Source organism: Nicotiana tomentosiformis, chromosome 9, assembly GCF_000390325.3.
Source record: "Nicotiana tomentosiformis chromosome 9, ASM39032v3, whole genome shotgun sequence".
Classification (NCBI taxonomy): Eukaryota; Viridiplantae; Streptophyta; class Magnoliopsida; order Solanales; family Solanaceae; genus Nicotiana; species Nicotiana tomentosiformis.
Window position 1 is genome coordinate 110,718,323 of NC_090820.1, and position 15,658 is coordinate 110,733,980.

Genomic DNA, 15,658 nt, shown 5'->3' on the forward strand with positions numbered 1-15,658 from the left:
ATGGCACCTACCACAACCCGCTAAGTAAGCCAACTTTCAATTATCCAATCCCAAAAATAATTATTAAAGTAATTTAAGTGAATAAAAGTATTAATCTTGTACAATCCCCTAGAACTGGTAGTACAAATCATGAGCTTCTAAGAATAGAGCATACAAAAGCGGAAATGAAATAAATACACAGTCATTATGAATAATACACAAACAGAGCTTTTATAAATGTAAGGCTACCCTAAACAAGAGGCAGCTACAACAGGAACGCAGGTACATCTTCAAGTCCCGCAACCATCGAGCACAGCAACAACAACAACCAACATCTGCACAAAGTCAGTAACAAACCAAGGTCGGGTCCATAACTAGTACAACCGACCCCGTATACTGAGTAAGTAACAAACCTAGCCGTAGGTTAAAAGTAGTGACGAGCTTCTACCAAGGTCGGGTCCATAACCATTAGTCCACAACAGTCCATAATAACATAAAGCAAATAATACCAGAAGTAACTCAGAGATAAAATGCTCAGCCAAATCATGATTTCAAAAATAATAGTTCTTCCTTTCAAATATATCAGTGAAAACTCAAATCGTTTGCCAGAGTTTCAAAAAATATGAATAGTTTGAAAACAATAAATTTCTCCCAAAATCTTGTCAATAATAAATAAGATGTTTCATTTTCCTTCCGGATAACCCGTGTAAAAACAAATGCATCACTATGCCGATCTGTCAAAAATGTGTGAAAAATCATGAATGATGTGATGCAGTACAGCACGAGGAAATACATCTCTATGACTGTATGTCATGTGTGCATGCCAATGCGATGCAACTCAATGATAAAATCATAAACAGCCCCTCGGGCAGAACATCACTCATATACAGCCCCTCGGGCAAACCTCACAGTCACTCGTGCCACTCGGGCATACCTCACAATCACTCTTGCCACTCGGGCATACCTCACAATCACTCTTGCCACTCGGGCATACCTCACAATCACTCATGCCTCTCAGTCACTCAGCACTCGGCACTCGGCACTCGGCACTCGCACTCAGTAGGTACCTGCGCTCACTGGGGGTGTGTACATACTCCGGAGGGGCTCCTTCAGCCCAATCGCTATATCAAGCCAAATGATGGCATATATCACTCAGGCCCTCAGTCTATATCAAACATGGTGCGGCGTGCAGCCCGATCCCATAAATATGCAACGTGCTGCGACGTGCAGCCCGATCCCATAAATATCCTCACAAATCAGGCCCTCGGCCTCACTCAGTCATCAATCTCTCTAGTCTCTCGGGCTCACAGTGTCATGAAAAATAGCCCAAAAATGAAGATATGATGTATTAATAAATAACAACAAAGACTGAGATATGATATGCAGTGAAATGAATATGACTGAGTATGAATTTCAATTTAATACAATAATTCACAACAATATTAAATCTGTGGGTCCAAATAATACTGGCACATAGGCTCAACATGATTTTTAATATTCTTTTTATCTCAATTTCTTTAACACATAAAACCGCATGGAAAATGTCAAGATTATTTAACTATAAAATTGCACAGAAACAATTCCGTCACAATTTCTATAGTGCACGCCCACACGCCCGTCACCTAGCATGTGTATCACCTCCCAACAATACACAAAAATACATATATTCAGGGTTCATACCCTCAACTCCAAGATTATAAGAGTTACTTACCTCGAACAAGCCGAATCCAAAGTCGAGCAAGCTAAACAATGCTCCAGAAATCCCATTATGCGCGTATCAACTCCCGAACGGCTCGAATCTACCACAATTAATTTGATTCAGTCCACATAATTTATAGGAATTGCTTCCATATCAAAATGATAATAGTTTTCACAAAATCCGAAATTACGCCCCAAAAATTACCTGTGGGACCCACGTCTCAAAATCCGACGAAACTCACAAAATACGACAACCCATCCAATTACAAGTTCAACCATACTAATTTCACCCAAATCCGACTCCAAATCGGTATTCAAACTTGAAAAATTCGTTTTGTGACATTATAGAAATTTCCTTCTATTTCTCTTGAAGATTCAATAATCTTACACCAAAAATGAAGATTAATTTATGAAATATAATCACAAGGGAGTTAAGAACACTTACCCCAAGTTGTGTGAAAAATTTCCTCTCCAAAATCGCCAAACCCGAGCTCCAAAATCCGAAAAATGGGTGAAAATGTCGAACCCTCGAATTTAAGGTTCAGCCCCAGCGATTTCCGCATCTACGGACAAGATTTGCACACCTGCGCATCCGCTGGTGCGAGCAAAACGTCGCATTTGCGGACTCCACTCGCCTGCCCAGTTTCCGCTTCTGCGCATCCGTCCGCATCTGTGCTCTTGCAGGTGCGGAATTTTCCCTCGCACCTGCGACCAATGACTCACAGCCCTCTGCGCTCCTTCTCGCGCAGGTGCGATTCCGCACATGTGAAGCACCTTCCGCACTTGTGCATCTCGCTTCAGCGCACCCCTGCTCGCATTTGCAAGCTCGCACCTACGACTACTTTTCCGTAGGTAGGATTACACCAGAAGGCTTCAGTTCCAGCAGTCTTCCAAATTGAAAAATCAATCTGTTAACCATCTAAAACTCACCCGAGGCCCTCGGGTCCCCGTCCGAACATACCAACAAGTTCCATAACATAACACGGACCTACTCGACGCCTCAAATAATGCCTAACAACCTAAAAAATACGAACTACACACGGATTCAAGCCTAATAAATTTCTAAATTCTACAAACGACACTGAAACCTATCAAATCACGTCCGATTAACCTCAAATTTTGCACACAAGTCACATTTCACATTACGGACCTATTAAAATGTCCAGAACTGGATTTCGACCCCGATATCAAAATGTCAACCCCCCGGTCAAACTTTCAAAAAATTTGAATTTCGGCATTTCAAGCCAAATCCCACTATGTACTTCCAAATAATTTTCCGGACATGCTCCTAAGTCCAAAATCACCATACAGAACTATTGGAATCATCAAAACTCCATTTCGGGTTCGTTTACACATAAGTCGACATCCGGTCACTATTTTAGATTAAGCTTTAAACCTTGGAACTAAGTGTTCCAATTCATTCCAAAACCTCACCGGACCCGAACCATTTACCCCGGCATTTCACACAACAACTGTAAAGTACAATTTGAGCAGTAAAGGGGGAAGCGAGGTTGTAATACTCAAAACGACCGGCCGGATCATTACATTCTCCCCCACTTAAACATACGTTCGTCCTCGAACATGCCAAGAGTTGTTTCCAAGCCATCAAATCAGCGTTCCATCTTACCACACACGTACCCAGGGGTGAACCCGCGTCACCCTATTCCATATAGGCTGGACAACACAATCCAACTGAATTCATTAATTTACCTCTAGCCCATAAACGTTGGAATTTAATTTCCAACCTTTAGAATTTCTTTCAAGACACAGATCTTACATTTACACACTGTATAAGTCCGAACAAGTTTCATCAAGCTATAACTATAACCAGAGATATAATCAACTAACATATTACACAAATCGTATGCTCGTAGTACCATTCCTGATCGCAGTGACTACTCCAAAACCAACCGCATACTAATATTAAACCCATATCGAACCAAACCTCATCCCAAAACCTTCGTACACTGTTGATAATAAAAGAAACGCGCAAAATTTCATGACCACTTACCAAATCAACAATTAACGGAGCCCTCTCGCCCCAACCAGAACCATAATCCCTTTCTGAGCCGACTTTCAATATTATACTCCAGAATATACCGAAATCAAACCTGATAGTACCCATTCTAGGTCCAATGACCTTATATTACTAAACACAATTGTTCCATAGACATGCCTCACCAATATAACTCAGAGCCACAACTCGTGCCATCCGTGCACCAATACGCAACAATTCAAATGTACCCAGTCATGGAAAATGACTCAAATGAGAGAACTGCCCCGCCAGATTAACAAGTACCTCCACAATGAAATGCTGAAAATTCATCATACACCGTAGAACCATTACTCGATTCTAACACGAGGTTCATATTATATACCCTAAGCCACCCTGCTCCAAATTAATAATGACAGAGAGGCAATTGACAAAAATACCACACAAAACCTGAAAGGACATAGCCATTACGCTATCGATCATGTAATACCCAAATACTCATCACACTCAAATTCCGCTATAAAGCTCAAATAGAACCGCACCATTTGTGCACATAACCAATGAATCACAACTCCTCGTAGCATAAAGGAGTAACTCACAAGTCATCCCAGAACACAAATAAGCTCAACATCAACCGAATGACACATCCCTCAACAATAGCAGTACGGAGCCAAAGCCATCATACTCATCACAAAGCCATTCCACCGCTCATCGAGCCACAACTTCCACGCATAGGGATATTACCGGACATATGAGTCCAAATGTACAGGTTAGAACTGAAGCTACCGAGCCTAAGCTGCGGTCTAAACCTGGCTCAAGTCCTCCAGACTGGCCCATCACCAAAACACAGAATACACATCTTGAACCTCGTTCATAAAATCACAAGCCGGCAATGCACAACTGATACCAAGCGCTCATGTGCGCATACGAATACATGGAAGGAATTCAAAGAGTTTGTGTCTCAAGCTGAATCTACAGTCCACAACCATGAAACAATCTGCTCCTGAGAACTCCCAATCTCCAAATCCATAGAACACGCGAATCACCATATTTGATTCCATCTCCACCGCTCGAATGTCTAACACTTCTCTCATACACGATCATTCCACAAGAAATACTTTAAAAATTCTTCCGTGCCACTTGGCAAAATTTGAATATGAGCATTCTATCAACCGTATGAGTACCGCAATACTAATTTATACATCCGTAAGTCAAAATACAATGTGCCTACTGAAGTCCGCCCCTTTCTTATACAACACCAAGTAGTAATAGTATTCATCTAGTTATTTGAAACTGTCCATGTAGTCCAACATTGGTTGCCTTCTTTTCAAGACTGTACTGCCACCTTGTACATGAAAATCTAGCTTTCGTACAACTTGTAACATCTATATTGTCATCATGTGAATAGCACAAGAATCTTAATTTCAACTTTGAGTCACCAATAATTTACATACTATTTTAGTTAGAAACCTTTCTCTAGCATCTTTCCAGGAGGAAATCACAATACACAACACGTTCTCTACACCGATAGAAACCATCAAGAATACTTTGGAATCCATTTGCACATAATCAAGCCCTTAAAACTAAATTTCTCTAACTCGACCAAGCCACGCAGGTCGCCAAGTCTAGGTGTATTGCCACAAAGAACATGTAGAAAACCCCCACATCATAAGCACCCACAGAAGCGATCATATCCATTATCATACTGATCAAACCTACTATCCAGTTGTCCTATTTTCTCCGAGTCCCTTCCAAATTTGTCTTCATATTGATACTTCTTCTTGCTAAAATACCACGATCTTTCACCACAACTCACCCTACAAACCATAGCATAGTACCACAACGCCCTATGGCCCATAAGCAACTATATTCTTCTTAAGTACCTTCTAAAATACCACAACTATAACACTCACTCTGAGAATACCTTATATGAATTTGAAATTGTTCTTCTTACCTTCCTTATACAAAAATGTAGAATCCATAGTCATATAGAATTTTCGCAAGTCCAGGCACCATCAAACGCAAATCTCGAATTTTATCCATACACAAGTTCGAAAACATTCTCAATTGCTATATAAAATTCTCAAACCCACTGGAATTGTTTTCTCAGGAGTCACCCACTTTGCTCAAATCTAATTGCACCGCCCAAAATGGGAGAAAGGACACGTGCCCCATTAGCACCACAACACTCAACGAAGTAAATCTACTTTAACACCACATATCAAATTCATACTCCGTGCGTACTACATCATTCACCAATAACAACTCACTCATCCCGTGAATTTCATTTACTCATACGTGCAATATAATCCTTAACTAGGAATTTCCTTATTCGAGTCATCCTCGATCTCAACATTTGCAAGTCATAGCTATCCCACAAGTATGCCTCAGACCAAAATTAAAATTTAACACCTAACCATGAAATCAAATTGTCAATAGCAGACTCCCCCACTTGGCTCAAAGCCATAGATCAAAACATTCCATAATACTTTCTTACTGCCATAATGTCATAGTCAGTCCAACGAAACTTCTTCCCAAGTTCATATAACTCCAACCATAAAAATACCTCAATCATCCGCTAAGCTCGTATTCATCCTCTTAACACACAAGTCAACTTCCTCAACCAAATTTAGATTCAAACCTCCACCCATACACCCCATCTGCTGAAAAGAAACTCTCTACTCACATCATAAGGAATACTCCTACATAGATTACACCGCAGGGGATAATCCACCTGCTTAGCCTCAATCTGGTATCTTGTTAAACCTTTTCACATTCACAATTACTATGCAATCACTTAGTCTATCTGAGTCTAAACTCATTAACCAGATGTGAGAATTAAGTTTTACCCCAAAATTTAACAATGTGAAAGATCCTTCAAAACATTCATACTGGAGAATGTACGCTACATCAATTCGAAAATTAAGCACCCAATGGCCTTTCCTTTACATTTCAAGGAAACACTTCTCATCATATTCAAATCGTCTTAACACATCCCGCATTTACATCATACTCATCACAAAGCCATTCCACCGCTCATCGAGCCACAACTTCCACTCATAGGGATATTACCGGACATATGAGTCCAAATGTACAGGTTACAACTAAAGCTACCAAGCCTAAGCTGCGGTCTAAACCTGGCCTCAAGTCCTCCAGACTGACCCATCACCAAAACACAGAATACACATCTTGAACCTCGTACATAAAATCACAAGCCGGCGATGCACAACTGATACCGAGCGCTCATGTGCGCATACAAATACATGGAAGAAATTCAAAGAGTTTGTGTCTCAAGCTGAATCTATCTCGCACGATATGGGAAAAAAGATGGGAAGTATATATCCTAAATGCCCTGTAGCTTCTCGAAGATAAGCATGGACGTCATCATACCGATCCGCAAGACTCTACTAGACACTTGCTCATGACTTCTAGAACCTATGAACCTAGAGCTCTAATACCAGCTTGTCATGACGTAAAATCCAACTAGTCGTGATGGCACCTAACACAACCTGCTATGTAAGCCAACTTTAAATTATCCAATTTCAATAACAATTATTAAAGTAATTTAACTGAATAAAAGTCTTAATCTTGTACAATCCCCAAGAACTGGTAGTACAAATCATGAGCTTCTAAGAATAGAGTATACAAAAGAGGAAATGAAATAAATACATAGTCCGTCTGAATATTACATAAACAAAGCTTTTATAAATCTAAGGCTACCCTGAACATCAGGCAGTTACAACAAGAACGCGGGTATATCTTCAAGTCCAACAACCATCGAGCACAGCAACAACAACAGCAAACATCTGCACGAAATGTGCAAAAGTGTAGTATCAGTACAACCAACCCCCTATACTGAGTAAGTAACAAACCTAGCCGTAGGTTGAAAGTAGTGACGAGCTTCTACCAAGGACGGGTCCATAACCAATAGTCCACAACAGTCCATAATAACATAAAACAAATAATACGAGAAGTAACTTAGAGATAAAATTCTCAGTCAAATCATGATTTCAAAAATAATAGTTCTTCCTTTCAATACATCAGTGAAAACCCAAATCGTTTGCCGGAGTTTCCAAAAATATGAATAGTTTGAAAACAATAAATTTCTCCCTAAATCTTGTCAATAATAAATAAGATGTTTCATTTTCCTTCCGGATAACCCATTGAAAAACAAATGCATCACTATGCCCATCTGTCAAAAATGTGAAAAATCATGAATGATGTGCAGTACAACACGAGGAACTACATCTCTATGCCAGTATGTCATGTGTGCATGCCAATGCGATGCAACTCTATGATAAAATCATAAACTGCCCCTCGGGCAGAACATCACTCATATACAACCCCTCGGACAAAACATCACTCATATACAACCCATCAGGCAAACCTCGCAGTAACTCTTGCCACTCGGGCATACCTCACAATTACTCTTGCCACTCGGGCATACCTCACAATTACTCATGCCTCCCAGTCACTCAGCACTCGGCACTCGCACTCAGTAGGTACCTGCGCTCACTGGGGGTGTGTACAGACTCCGGAGGGGCTCCTTCAGCCCAAGCGCTATATCAAGCCAAATCATGGCATAAATCACTCAGGCCCTCGGCCTATATCAAATATGTTACGGCGTGCAGCCCGATCCCATAAATATGCAACATGATGCGGCATGCAACCTGATCCCATAAATATGTTACGTGTTGCGGCGTGCAGCCCGATCCCATAAATATCCTCACAAATCAGGCCCTCGACTTCACTCAGTCATCAATCTCTCCAGTCTCTCGGGCTCACAATGTCATGAAAAATAGCCCAAAATGATGATATGATGTATCAATAAATAATAACAGAGACTGAGATATGATATGCAATGAAATGAATATGACTGAGTATGACCTATGTGGGTCCCAATAATACTGGCACATAGCCTCAACATGATTTTTAATATAAAACCGCATGGGAAATGTCAAGATTATTTAACTATAAAATTCCACAGAAACAATTACGTCACAATTTCTATAGTGCACGCCCAAATGCCCATCACCTAGCATGTTCTCCACCTCTCAACAATACACAAAAATACATATATTCAGGGTTCATACACACAACTCCAAGATTAGAAGAGTTACTTACCTCGAACAAGCTGAATCCAAAGTCGAGCAAGCTAAACAATGCTCCAGAAATCCCAGTATGCGCGTATCAAATCTCGAACGGCTCGAATCTACCACAATTAATTTGATTCAGTCCACACAATTTATAGGAATTAATTCCATATCAAAATGCTAATATTTTTCACAAAATCCGAAATTACGCCCCAAAAATCACCCGTGGGACCCACGTTTCGAAATCCGACGAAACTCACAAAATACGACAAACCATCCTATTACAAGTTCAACCATACTTATTTTACCCAAATCCGAATCCAAACCGGTATTCAAACTTGAAGATTCAGTAATCTTACACCAAAAATGAAGATTAATTTATGAAATATAATCACAAGGGAGTTAAGAACACTTACCCCAAGTTGTGTGAAAAATTTCCTCTCCAAAATCGCCAAACCCGAGCTCCAAAATCCGAAAAATGGGTGAAAATGTCGAACCCTCGAATTTAAGGTTCTGCCCCAGCGATTTCCGCATCTGCGGACAAGATTTGCGCACCTGCGCATCCGCTCGTGCGAGCAAAATATCGTATTTGTGGACTCCACTTGCTTGCCCAGTTTTTGCATCTGCGCGCATCCGTCCGGATCTGCGCTCACTCGGGTGTGGAATTTTCCCTCGCACTTGCGACTAATTCCTCACAGCCCTCTGCCCGCATCTGCGCTCCTTCTCACGCAGGTGCGATTCCGCACCTGCGAAGCACCTTCCGCACCTGCGCATCTCGCTTCAGCGCACCCCTGCTCGCACTTGCAAGCTCGCACCTACGACTACTTTTCCGTAGGTGTGATTACACCAGAAGGCTTCAGTTCCAGCAATCTTCCAAATTCAAAAATCAATCTGTTAACCATCCGAAACTCACCCTCGGCCCTCGGGTCCCAGTCCGAACATACCAACCAGTTCCTTAACATAACACGAAGTTACTCGAGGCCTCAAATCATGCCTAATAACCTCAAAAATATGAACTACACACGGATTCAAGCCTAATAAATTTCCAAATTCTTCAAACGACGCCAAAACCTATCTAATAACGTCCAATTGAACTCAAATTTTGCACACAAGTTATATTTCACATTACGGACCTATTGAAATTTCCACAATCAGATTCCGACCCTGATATCAAAAAGTCAACCCCCGGTTAAACTTCCCAAAAATTTAACTTTCGGCATTTCAAGCCAAATTCCATTACATACTTCCAAATAATTTTTCGGACATGCTCCTAAGTCCAAAATCACCATACGGAATTATTGGAATCATCAAAACTTCATTCCGGGGTCGTTTACACATAAGTCGACATTCGGTCATTATTTTAACTTAAGCTTTAAACCTTGGAACTAAGTGTTCCAATACATTCCAAAACCTCACCAGACCCGAACCATGTACTCCGGCAATTCACACAACAACTGTAAACTACAATTTGAGCAGTAAATGGGGAATCAAGGTTGTAATACTCAAAACGACCGGCCGGGTCATTACAATCTTCCTCTTCAATTTTAATTTTTCCTCCTCTAAGATCATTTATTTCTTTTCATATCTTTGACTTATTTTCCGACTTTAACTCACTGTCTATGAATTAGCTACTTTATATTTAATCATATTTTCATTGATCTTTATATCAAAAGGAAAATTCAATTGTGTCTTATTATTATATGGATTTTACGAAATATATTTAAGAGGCCTCTTAGTATAGCCTGGCTTTAGTGGGGTTTCTAAGGCTTCATTTCTTGTTCCCAATTGATTTTCCATTTCCATTATTTTCAGATGCTTATCGTACAAATATATTTATACAATGTATTTTTACCATAAAGAAAAAAATATTTTCTCCATTTATATTTATGTGATTTACTTTTTTCATCTGTTTTAGAAAAATACCTTTCACCACTAATTTTATCCTTAATGAAGTCTCTTATAGAAATAACTTGGCAGTTGAAGGTCGTGTGATTTAAAAGTCCATTTTTCATTCTTGATCTCGTACACAGTCAAAACAAGACATATAAAATAAGATAGGGCGAGTACTAGTTATACATGTATTTTCTTCCTCTTTGTCTTGCGAAACAGTGTCAGATGACACCTTCTGCAGCAAGGCATCTAATTTTGGGGCTAATTTATTCTTCTAAACATTTTGTAGCACCTCAAGCAATGTTAGTTCAGTACAAGAAAAGAAGCCTCTACCAAGTAGAGCAGTGCCAATTTTTCCAAAGGTACCAAAGGAGCCACCACCATCACCACTACCATCTATGCCAAAGGATTTGATATTGCCCTTACCACCAAATATGGATGATATTCCAGTTCTAAATTCAACCCGAGATGATAAAAATAACCATTAGATTCAATCGCCAGCAATTATGTGTGGCTGTCCTGTTCCAGCATCGAAAAATCCTAATAAGGATGAAAATTTGACGTCGTTTAGTCATCACTCATCACTTTCTGTGTGCTTTCTTAGTTGGAACAATGAACATTAGAGTACACGTATAGAGGTTGTATTTAATAAATGGACTCTACGTCTTTCGCTTGTGCACCAAATAACATATTTACCCCTTCAACTCCTTCTTAGCTTGTGCGTCAAATAACATATTTGCCTCTTCGGCTTCATATAATTCTATATTATATATATAATCATATATAATCAATCTAAAATCTATGTATAAGGACTACAAAAATTAAATAGTGAATTCGGCCGGCTATTTGTGTATTGATTGATAGTCCAAAACCCATAGTTATGCATTATGGCTCACATCTCCATCTTGAAGAATTAACACAAATAGCCAGCCATCCAACCACTTAAACTAAGAAGAACTGGTGGAGTTATAATAGATACATATATAATTTATGTATTATATGTGTATAATTATATATAATTTATGTATATGGCTAGAAAAAATAAATAATGAATATGAGCGTCTATTTGTGTAAAGATCCCTTAAACTTTCTCCTAATATTAGACTGAGCTTCTTGTTTTCGGTCCATCTTCATAGCAATCCAATTTTTCTATCCAGTCTAGACCATATACACGAAGATGAAGTAGAAACGACATCATGTAGCCTCTCATGTGCCGTGAATTCAGTTTTCCTTTTCTGTTTTCGGAACATAAATCCTGAGTTGTCCTGAAATTAAGATTTTTAATTTTAATTTTTAAAATAAAATAAGTATTGATTAATCCCTAAATAGCAGTACTAAGAACGGATGTTTGTATACTTCCACGAAGATAAAGTCTAGAGACTCTTAAATTATTGTAATCAAAGTTCATGCATTTTGGTTTTTCTACATATTATGTTACTTTTTTTATTTTGGTCCAGCTTGTTTTTATTATTATTCTTCGTAATAATTTTGACAATATAGTTTTAGGGACGATCATTTTTTCGGACTAGCATGTTCCCGCCAAAAACTTTGTTGAACATGTTATGTTTCTGATCACATTTCTATCCTTCGGAATATTGCGAATTCTCAGCAACGTTTGGTATTAACAAAATATATTCATAATGTAATTGTGTACAACTTATCTTAATGATCATTGTGAATTCAAAATAGATATACGCCGCAATCTGATAGAGTGAGAAGCTCTACCTTTTCAGTTTGCAACATCTATGCAAACCTCACCAAACTACCACTGAATCCAACTACGGATAAACTACAAAAAGAAGAACAAAACAAATACCAGATATGTCACGACCCAAAATCCCACCACAGGCGTCGTGATGACACCTAGTCTCTAGGACTGGGTAAGCCGATTTCAAATATATTTTGAAATCATTTTTTTTAAAACTAACAGCGAAAATAATAACATTATACAATCTCCCAAGACGGGTAGTACTGAGTCACGAACTCTAATTTAATACATGGAATGATCACGAGGACCGAATATGCAATACTGTTTGATTACAAATTAATAGTACAATGAAATGAAAAGACCCCAAGGGACTGCGATGCCCAAGTAGCTCTACCTTGAATCCTTACGTTCCCGCTGTAACTCTACTCAAGTCTGATATCTCCAATACCTGGTTCTGCACAAAAATGTGTAGAAGTGGGGTCGGTACCCAGTAAGTATCAAAACTAACCTCAATGGAGTAGAGACGAGGTACAGTCAAGACACTCACTAGTCTAATAACATGTGCAATATAATATACAAAATACTAGAAAACGGATAGCAATAAGGGAAGGATAAAATAATCAGTGGTATGCGCAACAAGACAACAAGAATACCATAAATATCACTCAACAATTAATAAATACATGTACGCCCAATTAATTCAAGTTTTTCAAATAAATATCCTTCACATATAATTTTTCCAAATAACTCTCTTTCAATGTAGTTTTCTCAAAAAATTATTTTTCAAATATAATTCTTTCAATAAATCTTTTCAAATATAATTTCCTCAAATAAATATCTTTCAAATACAATTCTCTCATTTAATTCTTTTGAATAAAAATCCTTCCAAATAAATATATTGAATATAATTTTTTCAATTAAAAAGTCACCATGTGACACCCCATTTAATAATCATAAACATACGGGTCTCAACCCATTTTTATATTTTTCTTAAACAAGGGTCTAAGCCCTTTTTTATATTCCACGGCACCTCGTGCCCATAATTAGATCATCATATATTCCCGGCACCTCGTGTCCTCATTTTATATCACAACTGCACAGACAATTCACGTGCCAATTATCATTATCATTTCATCACAGCACCTCGTGTTCACATTTCATATCCTAACTGCACGGAAAATTCATGTGCCAAATATCCTCATTATTTACTCACGGCATCTCGTGCCCACATTTCATTATATAATCTGCCTGGCACTGGCCACATGCTCTCAATTTCAATATAAATCAGATTGTTATCAATTTACTAACAACAAGACAAATTGCACAAGGTATAAAAATAAACACAAGAAAATCACAACATCACATGAAAATTATCAACACCACAACCCCACTTCATCACATATCGTCCCTAATAATAGCCACCCTTATCGCTCCTCTTGCCACCCTTATCACTCATATAGCCATCCTTATCACACCTATTGCCACCCTTATCGCTCCTATAGCCACTCTTATCGTTCCACCCAGACAATATTCCAACAAACTCAACAACAGTAAAATGCTACCCTTATACCCACATAATATCAATGGTGAAATGCCACCCTTATCTCCCAAAAATAATAACTCACACAACGAAACAATTTACACGGAAAATTAATACGACAACGTAATAAAATCAATTCATATCACAATTTTCCCAATGGCCACAACCATATTCCAAAGATATAACAAAATCTATTAATTTCACAACAAATAGCCCAAGGCTCCACACAATGTATATAACACCCAAAAATAATCAATAGAGATAGCAATTACTCAGCATAAAGCAAAACCTTCATTAATACAAATTTAGATAATTATATTAACACTTCTTCTTAACTTTGCTTAATTAATTATTTACAGAAGGAAAATCCATAATGAAATTAAATTCCAAGAAATATTAACCATCAAACTCACGGAATTCACATAAATATACAAGTAATAATTTCACCAAATTGTCATATAAAAACAAAGGGGTAATTCCCCCACTCGAGGTTAAGCAAGACACTTACCTTTTTGAAGGTATGCCGATATTCCAAAATCGCCTTCTTGCTTGAATTGACCCCCGTACCGCTCAAATCTATCCAAATTAATTGCATAACTTCATTAAAATTCATCGAAAACGATTGCGGATAATAATACGTAGACTTAAAAGTTTATTCCAAAAATCAACAAAAGTCACCGTGGGGCCCTCTTCTCGGAACCCGAATAAATTTTCACAAAATCCGAACACCCATTACGATACGAGTTCAACTATACCAATTTTATCGAATTTCAATAACAAATCGACCTCCGAATCTTAAATTTGTGGTTTATGAAGTTTCTACAATTTTTCCCAAATTTTCATCTCAAAGTACTAATTAAATGATGCAATCAGTGATATATTCATGTATAATAACCAAATCCGATTTAGAATCACTTACCCCGATAATTTCTTGAAAAAACCCACGAAATATCGTCTCAAACCGAGCTCCCAAAGTCCAAAAATGAAATAATACCCTAAACCCCATTTATATAGTGCACCTCTAATATCCCACTTCGAGGTCCGCAAAATGTTGAGCGCGGCCGCGCCCGAGGTCCCACGGTCGCGAAAAACTGGTGCGTCCGCGAAATTCTTGGGGCTGCACTACTAGGCTTTAGTATTTTGGCCAAACCTTTCTGTACATATGTCCAAATGATTACTTCTTTACCTTTTTGGAAACTAGACACAAAGGGCTACAACTTTTGTTTGTTAATCATCTCCCAATTCCTTGTAGATCAAAAGATATATGCTTCCAAAGTCGGACCAGTGGATCTGTAGAACTTCCCACCGCGGTCCGCGAAATTTTGCTGCGGTCAGCGAAATTCCAAGTGCGGCCGCGAAATTCTGCTGCTGTCCGCGCCTCTCCTTCGCTTCAGCACCCCAAAATGTGCGGTCCGCGCCTCCAAAAGTGTCAGAACAATATTAGAGTGCCAAAATGTCCGGACTCGCTCAAAACGCATCCCGAATCTCATCCGGAACCTCCCGAACACTAACCATATATGAATTTCAAAAATAAAACACGCTGCGGACCTGCTCGCGCACTTAAGACACTGAAAGGAGGTCGTCTTGACCCGATATTGACCATGGCCAAACTCCCAAATTTCTGAACTTTACAAATCTTTCAACTTCTATGTTTTGCGCCGAAACGTATCGAATCAATCCGGAATGACTTCTAATTTTGCACACAAGTCATAAATTCCATAATGTAGGTATTCTAATTTCCAGAATTGAATTCCGGC